This window comes from Cupressus sempervirens, chromosome 10 (assembly GCF_028749045.1).
Source record: "Cupressus sempervirens isolate cs-2001-9-10 chromosome 10, ASM2874904v1, whole genome shotgun sequence".
NCBI lineage: Eukaryota > Viridiplantae > Streptophyta > Pinopsida > Cupressales > Cupressaceae > Cupressus > Cupressus sempervirens.
The window spans coordinates 752158806-752183293 of record NC_143127.1 but is presented as its reverse complement, the minus strand read 5'-3'; positions in this window follow the sequence as shown (position 1 = coordinate 752183293).

Sequence of the window (24488 nt, the reverse complement as noted above, 5' to 3'; positions counted from 1 at the left end):
AAATAATTTTAATTTTGATCTTATACTCATTAAAATAATTTGATTTAATTTAATAGTTAAATTATAATATACAATATAATATGTCCTTTGAATTTCAATGAATTTTAAAGGTTGTGGTATATCTTTCACTTATAAATTTAATTTGAAAAATAAAATAAAGGCTAATTAAAATAACTTGACTTTTTAAAAAATTGATTAAAAAACTAATTTTTATAAATAAAAAACCTTGTTTAGTTAAAATATTACCAAACTAAAAATAATAATTGAATTATTAAAATTTTAAAATTTTTTTTATTCCAATTCCTATTTCAATTGTTGCAACCAAACATGGAATATGCATATTTCCACTTCTCTTCTAGGTCAAGCAAACAGGTCCAAATGATAATTTCATAACTTATTTTAAGAATGCATGAATACCAAAAGAGAGCTTATTCCAACATAGATGAATGCCACATTTGACAATTCTTGTAGCCAAAAGGGCCCTTAGGGAAACAATAACTTGACATTTTTTTTTGGATTGGTAAATGACCGAAACCTTTTGATTATATTAAAATGATAGAATACAATAGAGCTACTCCGTTCAAACTGACACTGGTAGGAAATAACAGAGAAGAAAACCTCCAGTCTTGCTCGAGACCATGGTCCTATATTATTACATTATTAAAATAGGCATACCCCAGTTACCACTTATCCAATTTTACTACTGTATACAAAATAAATGTTAAGTTTTCCTACTCTAGATAAAGCAAGTAGCAATGATGCTACAACAGTCTAGGAGTAAAGAAAAGGAAAGGTGAGCAGTGATAAAAGCATCCAAAAACATGTTGAATATAGAGAGACTTTTCAACTGAACTTCTGGGTAGAGATGTTACTCCTAGCTAACCTGCTGATCAATATTACCCTCTAGTCTTGCCCAAGACCATGGTCCTATATTATTATATTATTAAAAGGGTCATATACCCCAGTTACCACTTATCCAATTTTTCTATTGTATACAAAATAAATGTTAAGTTTTCCTACTCTAGATATAGTGGGTAGCAATGATGCTACAACAGTCTAGGAGTAAAGCAAAGGAAAGGTGAGCGGTGACAAAAGCATCCAAAAACACGTTGAATATAGAGAGACCTTTCAATTGAACTTCTGGGTAGAGATGTTACTCCTAGCTAACCTGCTGATCAATATTACCCTCTAGTCTTACCTGAGACTGTGGTCCTATATTATTACATTATTAAAAGGGTCATACCCTAGTTACCACTTATCAAATTTCGCTATTGTATACAAAATAAATGTTAAGTTTTCCTACTCTAAATAAAGTAGGTAGCAATGATGCTATGATAGTCTAGGAGTAAAGAAAAGGAAAGCTGAGTAGTGACAAAAGCATCCAAAAACATGTTGAATACAGAGGGACCTTTAATTGAAATTCTGGGTAGATATGTTACTCTTAGCTAACCTTCTGATCAATATTACAACTCAACAAAAAATTGTTATATTTGTTAATTAATAATCTTTAGAATATTGACTCCTGGAATAGAAACCCCTAAAATCCTTGAAGCTCCTAAACTTAACTTTATGTTTATGATTAGATTACATGATTGATGAATATGTATAGTAAATGTTATAAGTTAACAATCTCTATATAATTCTAGCTGTCATGTTAATTATACTAATTCCCTCTTTCTATAGTTGTTAAGAGTGATGCCTAATATATAAAGAATAGAGCTAAAATATCTAGAAGGTTTAGGTACATGAATGATTAAAAATTCAGATTTATTTCAGTTTTCCTAATGTAATCGATATATGATGAAATTTGTAATCATAATTCATTAAGTTCCTAAAGTTTGTGTTGCGGGTATATAATTATTTCTTACAAAGTTTTATATTTTAATATACTAGTTTCCTACTTATAGATAGTAATATTTGATTTTGATTTTTGCCAAATTAATTTAATGATATTGTCTTAACTAAATGAGAAATTTGCCTCATATATTTTGGACTTATTTAGTAAATACTTGTGTCCTATTAAAAATAAAAACATGTATACTTAGTATATCTAATATAAGGAAGATAAGCTCAAATATATTGGATCTACTAATAATCTAGGACAAAAGAAGAGAGACAAATGAAAGCTTCTCTCTTAACTCCTTTTTTTGCTAATTCATCTACCTCTATATTGCCTTCACGATAAATATGTTGAAATCTAGTTTCTTCAAACTGATCTATTAAACTTAACACCCTTTCAAGTTTGGAATTCATCACCCAATTTGGTGTCTCTCATTTCTTAATAGCATTGATAATTATTTGTGAATCTCCTTAATTAATCTTGTAAATTTATTTTTTAAACTTAGTTGTAAACCTTCTCGAAGAGCTTCTAATTCTGTTATATTGTTAGAAGTGATTCCCAAGGGTTTGGCTCTCTTAATGAGCCAATGGCCAGAATTTGATCTGATTATACATCCTATTCTATCCTTCCCTAGGTTTTGTTTGGATGCTCCATTGAAATTTAATTTCACCCATCCTTTTGGGGGAGCTTCCCATACACATTTTTTCCTAGCTTTAAGATCCTTCTTCTCATATAATAATGGAGGATTAATAAAGTGTTCCTACTTATTTTTAATAATCCCATCCCATTCTAAAAAGGATCTTTCCATTTTTACCATTTACCTTAGCTAACTATTCATTACTTCCATTATAGATGCTTTGATTTTATTTAAAAAGGATTCCATGTTAAGTTCATAATTATTGAAAATACATCTATTTCTCTCTTTCTAAATTTCCCACATTAGGATGACCAGAGAAATATTTCACAATTTTGCATAAATATTATTTTTCGTTCTTTGCAGGCCAACCATTGAGATGATTTTTTAAATCCATAGAAAGAGGAGAGGTCCAATCGAGCTTATTTTTAAGCCAATACCAACCTTTTTTAGCAAAAGGACACTCAAAGAGGAGGTGCTCTAAAGTCTCAAAATTTTCCTTACATAGACAACATTTGGAAGGTCCTTCAAAATGCATTTTTGTAAAACAATTTGCTGTTAAAATCTACTTTTGAGATGTTGCCCATAAAAAAATGCCATCCATAGATAGGCTGCATCCCAACATAAATCTAAAGGAAGTTTAAGATTATCCCATCTATTTGAGTTGATGATTATATTATATCCTAACTTTACTTTGTATAATCCATCTTTGGATGCACCCCAAATAAGTTTATCTTTACAATTTTCATGGTTCATCATTCGTTCTTTGAGAATATTTTCTAAATTTAATTTGTGTATAGGAGAGATATCTACATTCTCTAAGGCTTTCCATTCCCACACATATACCCCATCAATCTTTCTAATAGTTTTGTATTCGGAGACCTTCAAACCCCATAAGTTTGTAAGCTCATTTATGACATTAATGGGAATATTTGAGTTGAGAAGAGGTGGCTGCCCATCCCATGAATCTTCCCAAAAGAGACCCTCTTCACCTCTACCCAAGTCCCAAGTTAAATGTTCACTAATCAATGGCCTACACTTTACCATGAAATTCCATGTTTCAGAACTTGTTGGTGTGTTCCTAATTCTAAATAGTGAAGTTGGATAATTAGGATTAAGATACTTGTTATAGATAATTTTTGCCCATTTGTGTTCCATTTCTTGATACACTCTCCATACTAATTTTGCATCCAGTGCTTCATTTTGCTAGCTGAAGTTCTTAATTCCCAGTCCCCCTTGATCTTTTGGGTAGCAAATTTTATCCGATTTGATTAGTATCTTTTTTCTTTTTATCTTTTGTTCCACTCCAAAAGAAATTTCTAAGTTTCCCTTCTAATTTTTGGGTAGAGGTAGATAGGAAAGTTGATAGGTAGGAATGGCATAGAGGATAGATCTAGTTTTAGTTGCTCTACCTATCTTAATTAACCATTTACCTTTCCACATTTCTGTTTGTTTATCAATTCTATTTAGTATATTATCCCATCCTTGTTTATTTCTTACTCTTTTTTCTAAATGGATTCCTAAATATTTACAAGGGAAGGCACCTTTCCTATATCCCATTTGATTGCATATATATTCTTCCATATCTCTTGATTTGTTTATAAAGAAGATTTCTGACTTTTTTGCATTTACTCTCTGACTAGAAGCTACAATGTAATTGAGAATAATTTGTTTAAAGGCTTGAGTTTATTTCCTAGTACTGACACTAGGAAGAATGGTGTCATCAACAAATTGTTGATAAGTGATATTGGAGATGTTATTTGTCAGCGTAACACCTTTAATTTTGCCTTTTGCTTGGGCCTTTTAGATTGACCTTCCAAAGGCTTCTGCCATGATGTTGAAAAGGAATGCTGAAATCTGATCCCCTTTCCAGATTCCTCTAAATATGTTGAAGAATCCTTCTAGGGTACTATTGATTAACAAAGCTATCTTAGGTGTAGATATACAATTGAAAATACCATTTATCCATAATTGAGAGAAACCAAAGGCTTCTAAACATTTACAAAGAAACCTCCAGTCCACTACATCATAAGCTTTTTGAATATCTAGTTTCATGAATATACATGTTTCTTTATTACTGATAGCTAAATGGATAGTTTCTTGAATTATGGATATTCCATCTAGTACAGATCTACCTTGAACAAAGCCAATTTGTTCTTATAAAATAATTTTAGGTGCCAAGGTTTTAGTTCTATTTGCCAAAGCTTTAGAGTAAATTTTATAAATAGTGTTACAAAGTGCTATAGGCCTAAAATATGATGGTGATTATGCTATTGGTTTTTTTGGGATTAAAGCTAAGAAGGTGCAATTGATTTCAGTTAAAACGGATCCCCATTTCTAGCTACTTCAATTTCTCTCCATAATTCTTCTCCTAGAATGTCCCAACATTTTTGGAAGAAAAATGCCTGGAAACCATCTAGCCTTGGAGATTTATCTTGGCTAAGTTCAAAGAGAGCTAATCTAATCTCTTCTTTAGTGAAAGGTTTATTCAAAGCTAAATTATTAGCATCTATTACCACTTTGGGTATATTTTGAGCACTTTTTCTTGTTTAATACAATGAGAGAAATCATAGTTATTGACTAAGTTTTCATGGTATAAAAAAAAGGTTTCTGCAATTTTTTAGGGTCGTCTACTAGATTATCTTCTCTATCCTTGATTTGTTTAATAGAGTTGATAGATCTATTATGGATAGTGTTGTTATGAAAGAATTTTGTGTTCCTATCTCCTTCTTCAAGCCATTTTCCTTTTGATTTTTGCCTCCAAAAGATCTCTTATTTTTCTAAAAGATCTTCTTGTTTAGCTAGTAATTCTTTTTCTATATTATATTTCTCATTGTCCATACCATTTTTTATCATTTCATTATTTAGATTTTTCATTTTTCTTTAGTTTCTAATTTTTCTTTGAAGATGTTGTCAAAGTATGTTTTATTCCATATACATATACATATACATATACATATACATATACATATACATATACATATACATATACATATACATATATATATATATGGAGTTTTAATTTTGATACATGTAATGTCTCACTAGAGAACCCAAAATAAATTAACCTAAAGTTTTACTAAGTTTGGCAAACATTTAGAAAAAAAGATAATATCATAACAACAACAAATATAATATAACGGAAGCAATAACATACACATAAACACATACCATAAAAAAAATTACAATTCTTAAGGGTCCCATGATGTTGAATCACATTTAAGTTTAATTAATACTAAAACTAGTATATAACACATCCACATTAAAGACTAACTACAAGTACAAATCTATTTAAATAATACACAATTATTTTGAATGCCACTTGACAATAATCATAATGCACAATCATCCACTATACAAGTCATAGGGTATGAAAGGTTTAAAGAATATCCATCATAAAATAGATTACATCATCTCTTAAGATCTAAGAAATCAAATACAATACAATAGGTATAACCATCCATCATAGTACATAAGAAAAAAATTAAAGGAAATATAGAACATGAAACTCCAACCATGGCATCGAATTGTCAAATCTCAATGGTAAAAGTAAAAAGCACCACCACTTAACCTTGTGGTAACTTGAAAAGGGTCCATTCTCATTGCATTGAGGAGATAGTCTTAAGTTTGAAAAAAAATAACAATCCCAAAAGCCAAAATCAACATCTAGGTCAAGGAAAACTTAAAAGCAATCTAACTCAAGGTACCGAGACACAAATAACATCTAAACCTAGAGGCAACAATAACACGTAGAAAATCTACTATATAAGTGGGCAAGTATCATCACATGAGCCAACTCTAAGGTTACCCTAACAGCCTGACTGGACTCCTACCTCCTAATGACTTTATGCTACACTAGTATACTTTCATATTGACAAGGCATACTAACAAAGCAAGGTTGCAACCAAGCACCCTCTCTACTCCCATCCTAGTCTATAGTAATACTCAAGGTATGGGAGAAGAAAAATAATGAATCTTGTTTATTCATTTTACTCTCATTAATGAAATGTTAATACTTATTGAAATAACCTACAATGGGTTACCTAGGCAGCCTCTTTAGGGCTTGACCTCCATTGCAAGCCACTTCCCAAAATGACATAAAAATAAGCTACCCTAAGCTTAGTAAAAATAGCAGGTCCCATATGAACATAAATCACACATCAGTTCTTAAACAAGAAACTATAAAATATTGAAATATCACTAATAAAAAAATATAGATCATCCTAATAGGACTGGTGAAAAATCAAGTACACATATACAAAACCATGACATCACTTAAAAATCATAACTCATAATCATCTCAGTCCTATATAAGCAACTAGGAAACTATCCAAAGATAATTGTTCGAAGACTCAAAGGTTACACTAGAAAAGTCACACTATTCACCTTAGTTTCACACAAGAACACTGGAAAGCAATAATCACTAATAGATCAAACTCATCATAGAAACATATGACACATCACCAAGGTTGGGTATAAAAGATTGTATACAACACATCATCATGACATCACATAACAAACTCCCAAACCTCTAGTAAACATCCTGATTTGGCCAATTAACTAAGTCAACCCCAAATCCAACACACAAGAAAACATACAACTGACAGTGTAGTTTCATAGTTTTGTTTGGTTTTAAAAACACACAATTTGAGTTAACACTAAGGCTCAAGTTTTCATTTTGTTATAAGTTTTTGGTTTGATAAAGTTTACAATTTCCAAATTTACTCTATATATACAATTTCATTATACATTAATTCCAACTTTAATTATATATTATTAAATTTTAATCAATAATCATTAGATTATTAAAGATAAAAAAAACTAATTTATTAATAAAAAACTTATATTAAATTATTAATAAAGTAATTATTAATCTAATAATAAAATAATAATCATTGAATGAAAATAATAATAATATTGATAAATTTTAACAGTTAATAAAAATAAACATTTATTAAATATAATCTAACATTTAATAATTAATAAAATTTATTAAATAAAATTTAACATTTAATAATTTTTTTATTAAATTAAATTTAACATTTAATAATTTTTTTATTAAATTAAATTTAACATTTAATAAAAAATATTAATAAAATTAAATAATTTAAAAAAATTGAAAAGCCTATTTAAAATAAAACTTACCACAACATATTTTTTTAAAGTTCGTAGGCTATAGTTCTGCCATGGCAGCTCTAGTGACTCGATGATAGAGTACTGTCTACAAGAGTACCTGTTATCACCATAACAAAGTTTGTCGTGCGGAAACCATGATGGTTGTGGCAACACTCTCGCCATCGTGCAGGAGGTGACAAGTAAGGGGTGGGTGGGGGGTTGGTGGGCTCACCCGCCAATTTAATTAATATTATATATATATATATATAATTTTTTTTAATAAAAAAAAAGACGTCAACCCCCATAAATTTTTCAAAACAAATCTTATATATATTATAAAAATTGTGAAATTAGATCTCATAGGGAAAAATCCAATTAAACAGTCAAATTTGCCTTTTATAAATTGATTCCTCTTCCCAAACCCTACCTGATTAAAAACATTCTTTTAAATTAACAAAATGAGGGTTTCTAAATTCTCAACCCTCATATATAGATAATCTCAGAGTTAAGAACCATTAAAATTTAAAATAAGAGTTTCAATTTAAATAATTTGTTCACAAATGTATTGAAGAAAATGAAAAACCATTAATTTTTGACACAAGGCTTTCAACCAAATCTAAAATTCCAAAAATAGATTTATCTAGACATGGAGAAGACAAGAATTCAAAGAACAAAAAACTACTGTGCAAATAATCCACAAGATTCTACTTGAATCTAATGCTAATACAACAAACGCATGCAACACACAAGTAATCTCCTTTCTTTTGAAACCCTTCTTCTTAGAAAATTGCTCCTCCAAAACCTAGTTATAGAGAAATGAACTCTAAATTTCTAATAAATAGTTTTTTTCCCAAATTTAGAGCTTTGATTATGCAATTACATGAAACTCCCTTTACCTTTACCTTTACTATTTAATTATATTCTAATATTCATTCACAACCTTTTTTCCATTTAGTTAAAATATCTTTATTAAATAATTTTTTCCTTTCTTTAATTAATTATCAAGACATTTTCAATAAAAATATTTATTAACTTAAGTAACAATAATATTTAACATTTATTTAAAAGTGAAGTCCTAAATATAATATTATAAAATTAAATAAATATTATTACGCCCAAAATTAGACTTTAACTAAACCTTTAAATTTAAATTCTTTTCATTTAATAAATTTCTCAATTAATTAAATATCAAATTTCTTTCATAAAATTTCTATTAAATTAAATTAATAATTATTCTTTTAATTTGATTTAATTATAATAGAAAATAATCACAAACCCACAAGACTGAAATGAAAACCCATAATAAAGCACAAAATACTAGATCAAACTCAAGGCTTAAAATCATGAATTTACATCACTTGACAAATTTGGAAGGGTGGACAACTTTGATACTTGTCCTACTTTCTAGGACAATTGGCTTAAGTTTAGGATTTGGTCTCAAGAGTTATCTCCCCTCTCTTACCATTGAGATATTGCGATAGGGTACGCTCATCCTAATAATTTAGGGAAGTCGATACTCGGTACTTGCAATCTACATAAAATTCATGCATGCACATACACATATATTCTAAACGAAATAGACAATGGTGGGAAGTGGTGCATCGTGTAGATCCCAACCAATAGGTGACTATGGCTCCCTCCCTCAACTATATCAAAAACATCATACATAAAATAATACATAAAGGTATTCCATACACATGTAAGTATGGGGTAAGTATCCATAGAAAACACATATAAATAATCCATCTAACTATCATCATGAAATAACTAGAATTATTGTATACTATTATCATCATCAAAGAACAATCATGCATACATGAAATAACTAGTACCAAAGCAACTTATTATATAATCAACTGAGTATGAAATAATATCCAACAATCTGGAAAACAAATGTCCCTGATCATCAAACATAAACCTAAAGCTAGCCTAACAGAGTTTGGCAATAATAGGAAAAGTCAACTAGGGGTAGACATTACATCCACCCCCTAGACTTAGGCTTACTCCTAGAAGCCTCCAAGAAAGAATAAACTAAAGAAATCATTGTGTAGTCCCATTGGACCCTTTCCCTTTGTAGGAGGATAAGAATCCACTGAGAACACTCTTCATGATCTACCCATATCTCCAACTGTGAGTTTTGAAGTTATAGGTCTGTGATCTAAGAACTATGATTTCCATTAAGGATAATGGGACAACTTGTGCCCACATTATCTGCAAGAAAAATACTCTCTATCAAAACTCTTTTACACTCTAGGTGCACTAGATTGTTGAAAACTACCTCCACTAGCATAAGAATGCATACTTTGCGATGGCTAGTTCAACTAGTTGCAGCTATTGCACCGAGAATTCCTATAATGTGGACCACCACCACGACTCCACACTAAAGGATATGATCCTCCTTGATGGGTATGTGCAGGATCATGGTGTACCAAACTATGGCCTTAAGTGGCAGTGAAAAATCAAAAAATCAGGGTTATGTCAACTTGACACATAATTTTAAAATGGTTATGGACTTTATATCAAAAAGTTGTAAGAAAATAATCTGTAGGAAATTGAATGTAGTTTCTAAACTACTAGGCCTTATTAGGAGAAAAAAATAATTGATTGATCAAAAGTTTGAATTTTAATGCAGTACTACAAAAATTTCAGGGCAAAAATAAAAAGTAGATGTATGTCTGACCACCTTAATCAAAATCAAATGATAATATTTTTTAAATATAATTATAGATATGAAAAGTAGACTCATGCTCGGATGTGATGCATATTTTTTGGTATTTTTATTCCAAATAAATAATTAAATATGAATTTTCTACCAAAACTTTTTCGAAAAAAAAAAGTCTCGTGTCTGACCACCTTAACTAATAGAAAATTTTACCAAAATAATTTTTATTTTTTCTTATACTAGGCGAAGCATAGAATGTGACGCAACTTTTAGACTTAAAAAATGTTATACCATTTGAAAATTATAGATGTTTTTCAATCAGTATGTCTGTTAGCACTTTACAATGATCTTCATTAATAATTCACTAATAAATACTTATCGATCTCAACATTTGATAGAAATTATATTGATGAAATCTCAAGAGCGATATTAAAAAACCCTTTTCGTTTCATTCAATTTCAATGAAAATAACATTGTCAGACGACTATCCGAAGTCTGAGTATCACTAAAACCCTCTTCAAACACATCTTTTGGGTTGACCGAGTAGGCTAGGTAAATACCAAGCCTAATCGGATATCGGATTTCAAATCGAATATCGAATTTGAAATTGGATATTGGATTTCAAATCGGATATCCGATATGGCTAGGTGAATTTTGGTGAGAAATTTGAAATCTCAACCCATTTTGGAGGGAAAACCGGATTTAAGACTTATAGCTTATGATTTATAAATTATTTTTGTTATATTACTATGTAAATATGTATTATAATATATTATATATATATAATAATGTAATGTAAAGATATAACATATAATATATTAATATATAATAATATATTATGTTATTCTCATTATAATCTATAAATATAATTTATATTATTATTATTTTTACTAAATATAATAACGTAATATTTTTATTAAATATAATAAAGTAATACACACACACACACACACACACACACACACACACACACACACACACACACACACACACATATATATATATGTTATTAATATATATAATAACGTAATATATATTATAACATAATATTTTATAGCTTATGATTTATAAATTATTTTTGTTATATTACTATGTAAATATGTATTATAATATATTATATATATAATAACGTAATGTAAAGATATAACATATAATATATTAATATATAATAATATATTATGTTATTCTCATTATAATCTATAAATATAATTTATATTATTATTATTTTTACTAAATATAATAACATTATATATATATATATATATATATATATATATATATATATATATATATATATATATATGTATGTTATTAATATATATAATAACATAATATTTTTATTAAATATAATATATATATGTTATTAATATATATTATTATATTAATATGTATGTTATTAATATATATGTATATTATTAATATATATGAGTCAAAGGGGTCCATAGGTCCCTTCGACCCATTACATAACAACATATATCCCTAGGGGTCCTAGGACCCTTAGTGACATATTAGATTGTTCTTATGGGTCGAAGGAGGTCATAGGTTGACCTATGACCCCCTTCAACGCATTACATGATGACATATGTCCCTAGGGGTCCTAGGACCCCTAAGAACATATTAGAATCATTCTTATGGGTCAAAGGGGGTCATAGGTTGACCTATGACCCCATTCAACCCATTAAATGATGACATATGTCCCTAGGGGTCTAGGACCCATAGGGACATATTAGAATCATTCTTATGGGTCAAAAGGGGTCATAGGTTGACCTATGACCCCCTTTGACCCATTACATGATGACATATGTCCCTAGGAGTCCTAGCACCCCTAGGGACATATTAGAATCATTCATATGGGTCGAAGGGGCTCATAGGTTGACTTATGATTCCCTTCGACCCATTACATAATGACATGTGTCCCTAGAGGTCCTAGGACCCCTAGGGACATATTAGAATCATTCTTATGGGTCAAAGGGGGTCATAGGTTGACCTATGACCCCCTTTGACACATTACATGATGACATATGTCCCTAGGGGTCTTAGAACCCCTAGGGACATATTAGAATCATTCATATGGGTCAAAGGGGGTCATAGGTTAACCTATGACACCTTTCGACCCATTACATGAAGACATTTTTTTCTAGGGGTCCTCGGACCCCTAGGGACATATTAGAATCGTTCATATCGGTAAAGGAGGTCATAGGGTGACTTAGGACCCCCTTTGACCCATTAAACAACGACATATGTCCCTAGGGGTCCTAAGACCTGTAAGGACATATTAGAATTGTTCATATGGACCAAAGGAGATCATAGGTTGACCTATGAACCCCTTCGACCCATTAAATGATGAAATATGTCCCTAGGGGTCTTAGGACCCCTAGGAACATATTAGAATTGTTCATATGGATCAAAGGGGGTCATAGGTTGACCTATGACCCCCTGTGACCTATTTAATGTTGACATATGTCCCTAGGGGTCCTAGGATGCCTAGAGACATATTAGAATTGTTCATATGTGTCAAAGGGGGTCATAGGTTGACCTATTACCTCCTTTGACCCATTACATGATGACATATGTCCTAAGAACCCCTAGGAACATATGAGAATCATTCTTATGGGTCAAAGGGGGTCATAGATTGACCTATGACCCCCTTCGACACATTACATGACGACATATCTCCCTATGGGTCCTAGGTCCCCTAGGGACATATTAGAATTGTTCATATGGATCAAAGGGGGTCATAAGTTGACCTATGATCCCCTTCGACCCATTAAATGATGACATATGTCCCTAAGGGTCTTAGGACCACTAGGGACATATTAGAATTATTCATATGGGTCAAAGGGGGTCATAGGTTGACCTATGACCCCCTTTTACCCATTACATGATGACATATGTCCCTACGACCCCTAGGGACATATGAGAATTGTTCTTATGGGTCAAAGGGGATCATCAGTTGACCCATGACCCTCTTCAACGCATTACATGAAGACATATGTCCCTAGGAAAATATTAGAATCATTCTTATGGGTCAAAGGTGGTCATAGGGTGACCCATGACACCCTTCAACCCATTACATGACGACATATGTCCCTAGGGGGCCTAAGCTCCCTAGGGACGTATTAAAATTATTCTTATGGGTCAAAAGGGGTCATAGGTCAACTTATGGCCCCCTTTGACCCATTACATGATGACATATGTCCCTACGATTACATGATGACATATGTCTCTCGGGGTCCTAAGACCCCTAGAGACATATTAGAATGCTTTTTATGGGTCAAAGGGGGTCATAGGTTGACCTATGACCCCCTTCGACAAATTACATAATGACATATATCCAAAGGGGTCCTAGGAACCCAAGGGACATATTAGAATCGTTCTTATGGGTCAAAGGGAGTCATAGGTTGACCTATGACCCCCTTTGACCCTTTACATGATGACATATCTCCCTAGGGGTCCTAGGACCCCTGGAGACATATTAGAATCATTCTTATGGTTCAAAGGGGGTTGTAGGGTGACCTATGACACTCTTCAACCCATTACATGACAACATATGTCCCTAGGGGTTCTAGGACTCCTAGGGACATATTAGAATCATTCTTATAGGTCAAATGGGGTCATAGGTCAACATATGACCCTCTTTGACACATTACATGATGACATATGTCCCTACGGGTCATAGGACACCTAGGGACATATTAAAATTATTCATATGGGTAAAAAGGGGCCATAGGTTGACTTATGACCCCATTCGACCCATTAAATGATGACATATGTCACTAGGGCTCCTAGGACCCCTAGGGACATATTAGAATTGTTCATTTGGGTCAAAGGAGGTCATAGGTTGACCTATGACCCCCTTTGACCTATGAAATGATGACATATGTCTCTAGGGGTCCTAGGACCCCTAGGGACATATTAAAATTGCTCATATGGGTCAAAGGGGGTCATAGGTTGACCTATGACCCCTTTTGACCCATTACATGATGACATATGTCCCTAGGACACCTAAGGACATGAGAAACGTTCTTATGGGTCAAAGGGTGTCATAGGTTGATCTATGACCCCCTTCGACACATTACATGATGACATATGTCCTTATAGGTCCTAGGACACCTAGGGTCATATTAGAATCATTCATATGGATCGAAGGGGGTTATAGATTGACCTATGATCCCCTTTGACCCATTAAATGACAACATTTGTCCCTAGGGGTCCTACGACCCTTAGGGACATATGAGAATCGTTCTTATGGGACAAAGTGGGTCATAGGTTTGCCTATGACCCCCTTTGACACATTACATGATGACATATGTCTCTAGGGGTCCTGGGACCCCTAGAGAAATATTAAAATCATTCTTATGGGTCAAAGGTGGTCATAGGTTCACCTATGACCTGCTTCGAACCATTACATGATGATATATGTCCCTAAGGGTCCTCCAAACCTTAGGGACATATTAGAATCGTTCTTATAGGTCTAAGGGGGTCATAGGTTGACCTATGACCCTCTTTGACCCATTACATGATGACATATGTCTCTAGGAGTCATACGACCCCTTAGGGACATATTAGAGTGCTTCTTATGGGTCAAAGGGGGGGATAAGTTGATCTATGACCCTCTTTGACGCATTACATGATGACATATGTCCAAAAGAGTCTTATGATCCCTAGAGACATATTAGAATCATTCTTATGGTTCAAAGGGGGTCATAGATTGACCTATGATCCCCTTCGACCCATTAAATAATGACATATGTCCCTAAGGGTCCTAGGACCCCTAGGGACATATTAGAATCATTCATATTGGTCAAAGGGCATCATAGGTTGACTTATGACCCTATTTGACCCATTACATGACGACATATGTCCCTAGGGGTCCTAGCACCCCTAGGGATATATGAGAATTATTCATATGAGTCAAAGGGGGTCATAGGTTGACTTATGATCCCTTTTGACCCATTACATAATGACATATGTCCTTAGAGGTCCTAGGGCACTTAGGGACATGTTAGAATCATTCTTATGGGTCAAAGGTGGTCAGAGGTTGACCTATGACCCGCTTCGACACATTACATGGTGATATATGTCCTTAAGGGTCCTTGAAACCCTAAAGACATATTAGAATTATTTTTATGGGTCAAAAGGGGTCATAGGTTGACAATTGACCCACTTCGATACATTACATGATGACATATGTCCCTAGGGGTCCTAGGACCCCTAAGAACATATAAGAATGCATCATATGGATCAAAGGGTGTCATAGGTTTACCTATGACGCCCTTCGATCTATTAAATGACGAGATATGTACCTGGGGATCTTAGGACACCTAGGGACATATTGCAATCATTTTTATGGGTCAAAGGGGGTCATCGGTTGACCTATGATCCCCTTCAACCCATTAAATGATGACATATGTGCCTAGGGGACCTAGGACCCATAGAGACATATTAGAATCGTTCTTATGGGTCAAAGGGGCTCAAAGGTGACCAATTACATGACTACATATGTCCCTAGGGGTTCTAGGACCCCTAGGGACATATTAGAATCGTTCTTATGGGTCAAAGGGGCTCATAGGGTGACCTATGACCCCCTTCGACCAATTAGATGATGACATATGTCCCTAAGGGTCCTAGGACCCCTAGGGACATATTAGAATCATTCTTATGGGTCAAAGGGGTCATAAGTTGACTTATGATCCTCTTCGACACATTACAGGATGACATATGTCCCTAGGGGTCCTAGGACACCTAGGGACATATTAGAATGCTTCATATGGGTCAAAGGGTGTCATAAATTGACCTATGACCTCCTTCGACCCCTTAAATGATGACATATATAGTTAGGGGTCCTAGGACCCCTAGGGACATATTAGAATCGTTCATGTGGGTCCAAGGCGATCATAGGTTAACCTATCACCCCCTTCAACCAATTACATGACAACATATGTCCCTAGGGTTCCTAGGACCCTTAGGGACATATAAGAATCATTCTTATGAGTCATAGGTTGACCTATGACCCCTTTCGACCCATTACATGATGACATATGTCCCTAAGGGGTCCTAAGAACCCTAGGGACATATTAGAATCGTTCTTATGGGTCAAAGAGGCCCACAAGGGCACCTATGATCCCCTTCGACCTATTAAATGATGACATATGTTCTTAGGTGTCCTAAGACCCCTAGGTAGATATTAGAATCATTCTTATGGGTCGAAGGGGGTCATAAATCAACCTATGAGCCACTTTGACCCATATGAACGATTCTAATATGTCCCTAGGGATCCTAGGACCACTAGGGACATATGTCATGATGAAATTGGTCGAAGGAGGTCATAGGTCAAACTATGACCCTGTTTGACCAATATGAACAATTCTAATATGTCCCTAGGGGTCCTAAGACACCTAGGGACATATTTCATCATGTAATTTGTCAAAGGGGGTCATAGGGGTCATAGTTTAACCTATGACCCCCTTGAACCCATTAGAATGATTCTAATATGTCTCTAGGGGTCCTAGGACCCCTAGGGACATATGTCATCATTTAAAGGGTCAAAGTGGGTCATAGGACAACCTATGACCCTCTTTGACCCATAAGAACGATTCTAATATGTCGCTAGGGGTCCTAGGACAGCTAGGTACATATGTCATTATTTAATGGGTTGAAGGGGGTCATAGGTCAACTTATGACAACCTTTGACCCATATGAAGCATTCTAATATGTCCCTAAGGGTCTTAGGACTCCTAGGGACATATGTCATCATGTAATGTGTCTAAGTGGGTCATAAGTCAACCTATGACCCCCTTACACCCATAAGAACAATTCTAATATATCCCTAAGACATATGTCATCATGTAATGGGTCGAAGGGGGTCATAGGTCACTCTATTAGCCCCTTTGATCCATAAGAACTATTCTAATATGTCCCTAGGGGTTCTAGAACCCTTAGGGACATATGTCATCATGTAATGTGTCCAAGGGGGTCATAGGTCAAGCTATGACCCCCTTTGACCCATAAGAACGATTCCAATAAGTCCCTAGGACCCGAGGACCCACTTTGACCCATATATACGATTCTAATATGTCCCTAGGGATCCTAGGAACCCTAGGGACATATGTCATCATGTAATGGGTTGAACGGGGTCATAGGTCAACCTATGACCGCTTTTAACCCATATGAATGATTCTAATATGTCCCGAGGGATCCTAGAACCCCTAGGGACATATGTCGTCATGTAATGGGTCGAAGATTCTAATATGTCCCTAAGGGTCCTAGGACCCTTAAGGATATATGTTGTCATTTAATGGGTCGAAGGGGGTCATAGGTCAAAGTATGACCCCCTTTGACCCATATGAAGCATTCTAATATGTCCCTAGGGCTCCTGAGACCCCTAGGGACATATGTCGTCATGTAATGGATCAGAGGGGGTTATAGGTCAACCTATGACCCCCTTTGACCCATAAGAACAATTGTAATATGTACCTAGGGGTCCTAGGACCCCTAGCTATATATGTCATCATTTAATGGGTCGAATGGGGTCATAGGTCAATCTATGACACCCTTTGACCCATATGAAGCATTCTAATATATCCTTAGGTGTCTTGAAACCCCTAGGGACATATGTTGTCATGTAATGTGTCGAAGTGGGTTATAAGTCAACCTATGACCTCCTTTGACCCATAAGAATGATTCTAATATGTCTCTATAGGTCCTAGGACCCCTAGGGACATATGTCATCATGTAATGGGTCGACCTATGACCCCCTTAGACCCATATGAATGAATCTAATATGTTCCTAGGGGTCCTAGGACCCCTATGGAAATATGTCATCATGTAATATGTCGAAGGGTGTCATAGGTTAACATACGACCCCCTTTGAGCCATAAGAATGATTCTAATATGTCCCTAGGGGTCCTATGTCATCATTTAATGGATCGAAGGAGGTCATAGATCAACCTATGACCCTCTTTGACCCATATGAAGTATTCTAATATGTCCTTAGGGGTCCTAGGACCCCTATGGACATATGTTGTTACGTAATAGGTCGAATGGGGTCATAGGTTACCCTATGACCCTTTTTGACCTATTAGAAGGATTCTAATATGTCCTTTGAGGTCTTAGGACCCCTAGGGACATATGTCATCATATAATGGGTTGAAGGGGATCATAGCTCAACCTATGACTCCCTTTGACCCATAAGAATGATTCTAATATGTCCCTTGGGGTCCTAGGACTCCTAGGGATATGTGTCATCATTTAATGGGTCGAAGGGGGTCATAGGTCAACTTATGACCCCCTTTGAACCATAAGAACGATTCTAATATGTCTCTAGGAGTCCTAGGACACCTAAAGACATATATCATCATTTAATGGGTCAAATGGGGTCATACATCACCGTATAACCCCCTTTGAACCATAAGAACGATTCTAATATGTCCCTAGGGGTCCTAGGACCCCTAGGGACATATATCATCATGTAATAGGTTGAAGGGGGTCATATGTCAACCTATGACCTCATTTGACCCATAAGAATGATTCTAATATGTCCCTAGGACCCTTAGGGATATATGTCATCATTTAATGGGTCGAAGGGGGTCATAGGTCAACCTATGACACCCTTTGACCCATATGAAGCATTCTAATATGTCCCTAGGTGTCCTAGGACACTTAGGGACATATTTCATCATTTAATGGGTCGAAGGGGGTCATAGGTCAACTTATGAACCTTTTTGACCCATATGAAACATTCTAATATGTCCGTAGGGGTCTTAAGATTCTTAAGGACATATGTCGTCATGTAATGGTTCGAAGGGGGTCATAGGTCACCCTATGATCCCCTTTGACCCATAAGAACAATTATAATATGTCCCTAGGGGTTCTAGGACCCCTAGGGACATGTCTTGTCATTTAATGGGTAAAAGGGGGTCATAGGTCATCATATGACCTCGTTTGACCCAAATGAAGCATTCTAATATGTCCCTAAGGGTCCTAAGACTCCTAGGGGCAAATATCATCATGTAATGTGTCGAAGGTGGTCATAGGTCAACCTATGACTCCCTTTGACCCATACGAACGATTCTAATATGTCCCTAGGGGTCCTAAGACCCCTAAGAACATATGTCATCATTTAATAGGTCGAAGTGGGTCATAGGTCAATTTTTGACTGCCTTTGATCCATATAAATTATTCTAATATGTCCCTACGGGTCCTAGGACCCCTAGGGACATATGTCGTCATATAATGCATCGCTAATATGTCCCTAGGAGTCCTAGGACCCCTAGGGACATATATCATCATATAATGGGTCATGAACAATTTTAAGACATTCCTAGGGGTCAAAATATGTCATCATGTAATTGGTCAAAGAGGGTCATAAGTCAACCTATGACCCCCTTTGACCCATAAGAATGATTCTAATATGTCCCTATGGCTCCTAGGACCCCTAGGGACATATGTCATCATTTAATGGTTCGAAGGGGGTCATAGGTCAACCTCTAACCCCTTTTACCCATATGAATGAATCTAATATGTTTCTAGGGGTCCTAGGACCCCTAGGGACATATGTCATCATGTAATATGTCAAAGTCGGTTAGAGGTTAACCTGTGACTCCCTTTAAGTCATAAAAATGATTCTAATATATCCCTAAGGGTCCTAGGACCCCTAGGGAGATATGTCATCATTTGATAGGTTGAAGGGGGTCATATGTCAACGTATGACCTGCTTTGACCCATATGAAGCATTCTAATATGTTCCTAAGAGTCCTAGGACCCCTATGGACATATGTCGTAAGGTAATGGGTCGAAGGGGGTCATAGGTCACCCTATGACCCTTGACCTATGACCCCCTTTAACTGATTAGAAGGATTCTAATATGTCCCTAGGGGTCTTAGGACCCTTAAGGACATATTTTGTCATGTAATGGGTCGAAGGCGGTTATAGGTCAACCTATGACCCCCTTTGACCCATAAGAATGATTCTAATATGTCCTTAGGGGTCCTAGCACCCCTAGGGACAAATGTCATCATTTAATGGGTTGAAGGGGGTCATAGGTCAACCTATGACCCCTGTTGATCCATAAAAACAATTCTAATATGTCCCTAGGGGTCCTAAGACTGGTAGGGACATATGTCATCATTTAATGGGTCAAAGGGGGTCATTGGTAAACCTATGACCCCCTTTGACCCATATGAACAATTCTAATATGTCCTAAGGGATCCTAGGACCCCTGGGGACATATGTCATCATGTAATGGGTCGAACGGGGTCATAGGTCAATCTACGACCCCCTTTAACCCATATGAATGATTCTAATATATCCCTAGGGATCTTAGGATCCCTAGGGACATATATTATCATGTAATGGGTCGAAGATTCTAATATGTCCCTAGGGGTCCTAGGACCCCTAGGGATATATGTTGTCATTTAATTGTTCAAAGGGGGTCATAGGTCAACCTATGACCCCCTTTGACCCATATGAAACATTCTAATATATCCCTAGGGTTCCTAGGACCCCTAGGGACATACGTCATCATGTAATGAGTCAGAGGGGGTTATAGGTTGACCTATGACCCCCTTTGACCCATAAGAACGATTGTAATATGTCCCTAGGGGTCCTAGAACTCTTAGCTATATATGTCATCATTTAATGAGTCAAAGGGGGTCATAGGTCAACCTATGACACTGTTTGACCCATATGAAGCATTCTAATATGTCCTTAGGTGTCCTAGGACCCCTAGGGACATATGTCATCATGTAATATGTCGAAGAGGGTCATAAGTCACCCTGTGAGCCCCTTTGACTGATAAGAATGATTCTAATATGTCCCTAGGGGTCCTAGGACCCCTAGGGACATATGTCATCATCTAATGGGTCGAAGGGGGTCATAGGTCACCCTGTGAGCCCCTTTGACTGATAAGAATGATTCTAATATTTCCCTAGGGGTCCTAGGACCCCTAGAGACATATGTCATCATTTAATGGGTCAAAGGGGTTCATTGGTCAACCTATGACCCCCTTTGACCCATATGAAGCATTCTAATATGTCCCTAGGTGTCCTAGGACCCTTAGGGACATATGTTTTCATGTAATGTGTTGAAGGGGGGTCATAGTTCACCCTATGACCCCCTTCAAACCATATGAAAGATTCTAATATGTCCCTAGGTGTCTTAGGACCCTTAGGGACATATGTCATCGTGGAATGTGTCGAAGGGGGTCATATGTCACCCTATGATCCCCTTCGACCTATATGAATGATTCTAATATGTCCCTAGGGGTCTTAGGACCCCTAAGGACATATGTCATTGTGGAATGTGTCGAAGGTGGTCATTGGTCACCCTATTACCCCCTTCGACCCATATGAATGATTCTAATATGTCCCTAAGTGTCCTAGGACCCCTAGGGACAAATGTCATCTTGTAATATGTCGAAAGGGTTCATAGGTCATCTTGTGACCCCCTTTGACCCATATAAACTATTCTAATATGTCCCTAGGGGTCATAGGATCCCTTAGGGACATATGTCATCATGGAATGTGTCGAAAGGGGTCATAGGTCATCTTGTGAGCCCTTTTGACCCATATAAATGACTCCACTAGAAATAATATAGTAAAAATAATAATAATATAGTATAACAATCATATATATATAATTTATAGATTATAATAATAATAACATAATATATTATATATTATAATTTACATATGATAATAATAATAATAATATATTATAGATTATAATTTATATATGATAATAATAATAATATGCATTAATAACATATATATAATATATTACATTATTATATTTAATAAAAATATAGTAAAAATAATAATAATATATATTATATTTATAGATAATAATAATAATAACATAATATATTATTATATATTAATAGATTATATATTATATCTTTACATTACATTATATATATAATATAATATAATATTATTATATAATATATAGATTATATATTATTTTATATATAGTAGTTATGTTATTATATTATATATTTATAAGTTATATATTATATCTTTACATATTTCATAACTCAAATTAGTTATATCACTTACAAATTTGTTTTTCCCTCTAATTTTTGTGCCTTTTCCCTCCAATTTTTATGCCCTCGATATAGGATATCGGATCTCATATCGGATATCCGATATGAGATCCGATATCTGATATGAGATCCGATATCCAATCTCAAATCAGATATCTGATAAGGTTTGGGCATTACTTTCCAGGTTTGGTACCTGGATAGGTGAAAAATAGTTAGAGCGGATTTTGAAGCACTTTTAGACGTGTTCAAACTCTATTTTTTTCACATTGCCACTTTGTAGCACACCCTGATCCTGCACATACCCTGATGCTACTATTGATTGTCTCCTGTAGAAGTAGGCTTCCTATTACTACTCACTCCATTACAAGTGCTTGCACAAATCCACCATGTCCTAAGGTGACACTCTACTCTACAAGTATGACTCAATGTACTGCATCTTTGACAATTTTAGGTTCAAATACCTTAACACCCCCAACTAGACAATTATTAAAACCTCTAATAAAAGGTTGTGCCAACTACGGCGAGCCATCGCTGATCCCTGCATGAGGCATGAGCTCATAGAATTTACACTCATACTCTACTATGGTCATAGTGAATTGTCTTAAGTTGTGGAATTCATCTTCTCTCTACCGATGCCATTCCTTTGATAGGAATCGCTCACAAAAGTTCTCCAGAAATAACTCCTGTGTGATAGTGTTCATGTCTATACCCAACTTCTTCTCTTTGATAGTCCACCATGTGGCTCCAAAGAGTTCCAGGTGGGTGACGATAAACCCCACTTTGATGTTAGAGTCAAATTCCTAAATAGAAAAACACCTATCTAGAGAAATAAGCAACTCCTCGGCCCCATAACCTAAACCTAGCCCATTAAAAGCTTTGATCTTAGACCTCTAAAGGTCCTTCATCTAAGTAACTACAATTGACCTTTGTTTATCAATGTGAAGGTCCCTCCGAGGACTCCTAGACCTATGCCTCTCCTCATTCCCTATATGGTGTGACTTCTGATAATCAGCACCCCGAGGGGGAGGTAGGCAATCCATGATGGTCCTCATCATCTGTCACAAGTCAACTTCCTTCGAATTTGCCTAATTCTCCTTGTTATGTTCCTCCCTATTTTTCTCTTGAATAGGACTTTCTAGTTTAGGCTCATATGTACTAGTATACCTATCTCACCCTAGACCTCTACTACAACATGAGTTATGATATCTAATTGTAGATCTCATCTTAGATATTATCCTACAATAATATCCAAGAACAATAAGATGCTATAATAACCATAAGAACATACTATTGTAAAGAATAACATAAGAAACATGTTTTGAAGACAATATAAGGGTATGTGTAGGATCATGGTGTACCAAACTATGACCTTAAGTGGTAGTGAAAAATCAACAAATCAAGGTTATGTCAACTTGACACATAATTTTAAAGTGGTTATGGACATAATATCAAAAAGTTGTAAGAAAATAATTTGTAGGAAATTGAATTTAGTTTCTAAACTACTAAGCCTTTTCAGGAGAAAAAAAATTGATTGGTCAAAAGTTTGGATTTTAATGCAGTACTACAAAAATTTTAGGGTGAAAATAAAAAGTAGGTGTATGTCTGACAACCTTAATCAAAATCAAATGATAATATTTTTTTAATACAAATATAGATATAAAAAGTAGACTCATGCTTGGATGTGATGCATATTTTTCGGTATTTTTATTCCAAATAAATAATTAAATATGAATTTTCTACCACAACATTTTTGGAAAAAAATTCCCTTGTCTGACCACCTTAACTAATAGAAAATTTTATCAAATTTTTAAAATTTTTTTTTTCTTATACTAGGCAAAGCGTAGAATTTGACACAACTTTTAGATTTAAAAAATGTTATACCGTTTGAAAGTTATAGCTATTTTTCAATCAGTATGTCAATCAACACTTTACAATAATCTTCATTGATAATTAACTAATAAATACTTATTGAACTTAGAATTTGACAGAAATAACATCGATGGAATCTCAAGAGTGATATTAAAAAACCCTTGTCATTTCATTCAATTTCAATCAAAATAACATTGTTAGATGCCTATTTGGTGGGAAATTTCAAAAGACAAGTTTTTTACAATTTTAAATATGGAGGGAAACAAATTTAAACGAAAATGAACATAAAACAATAACTTTAGACAATTTTAGAAGAAATTATATA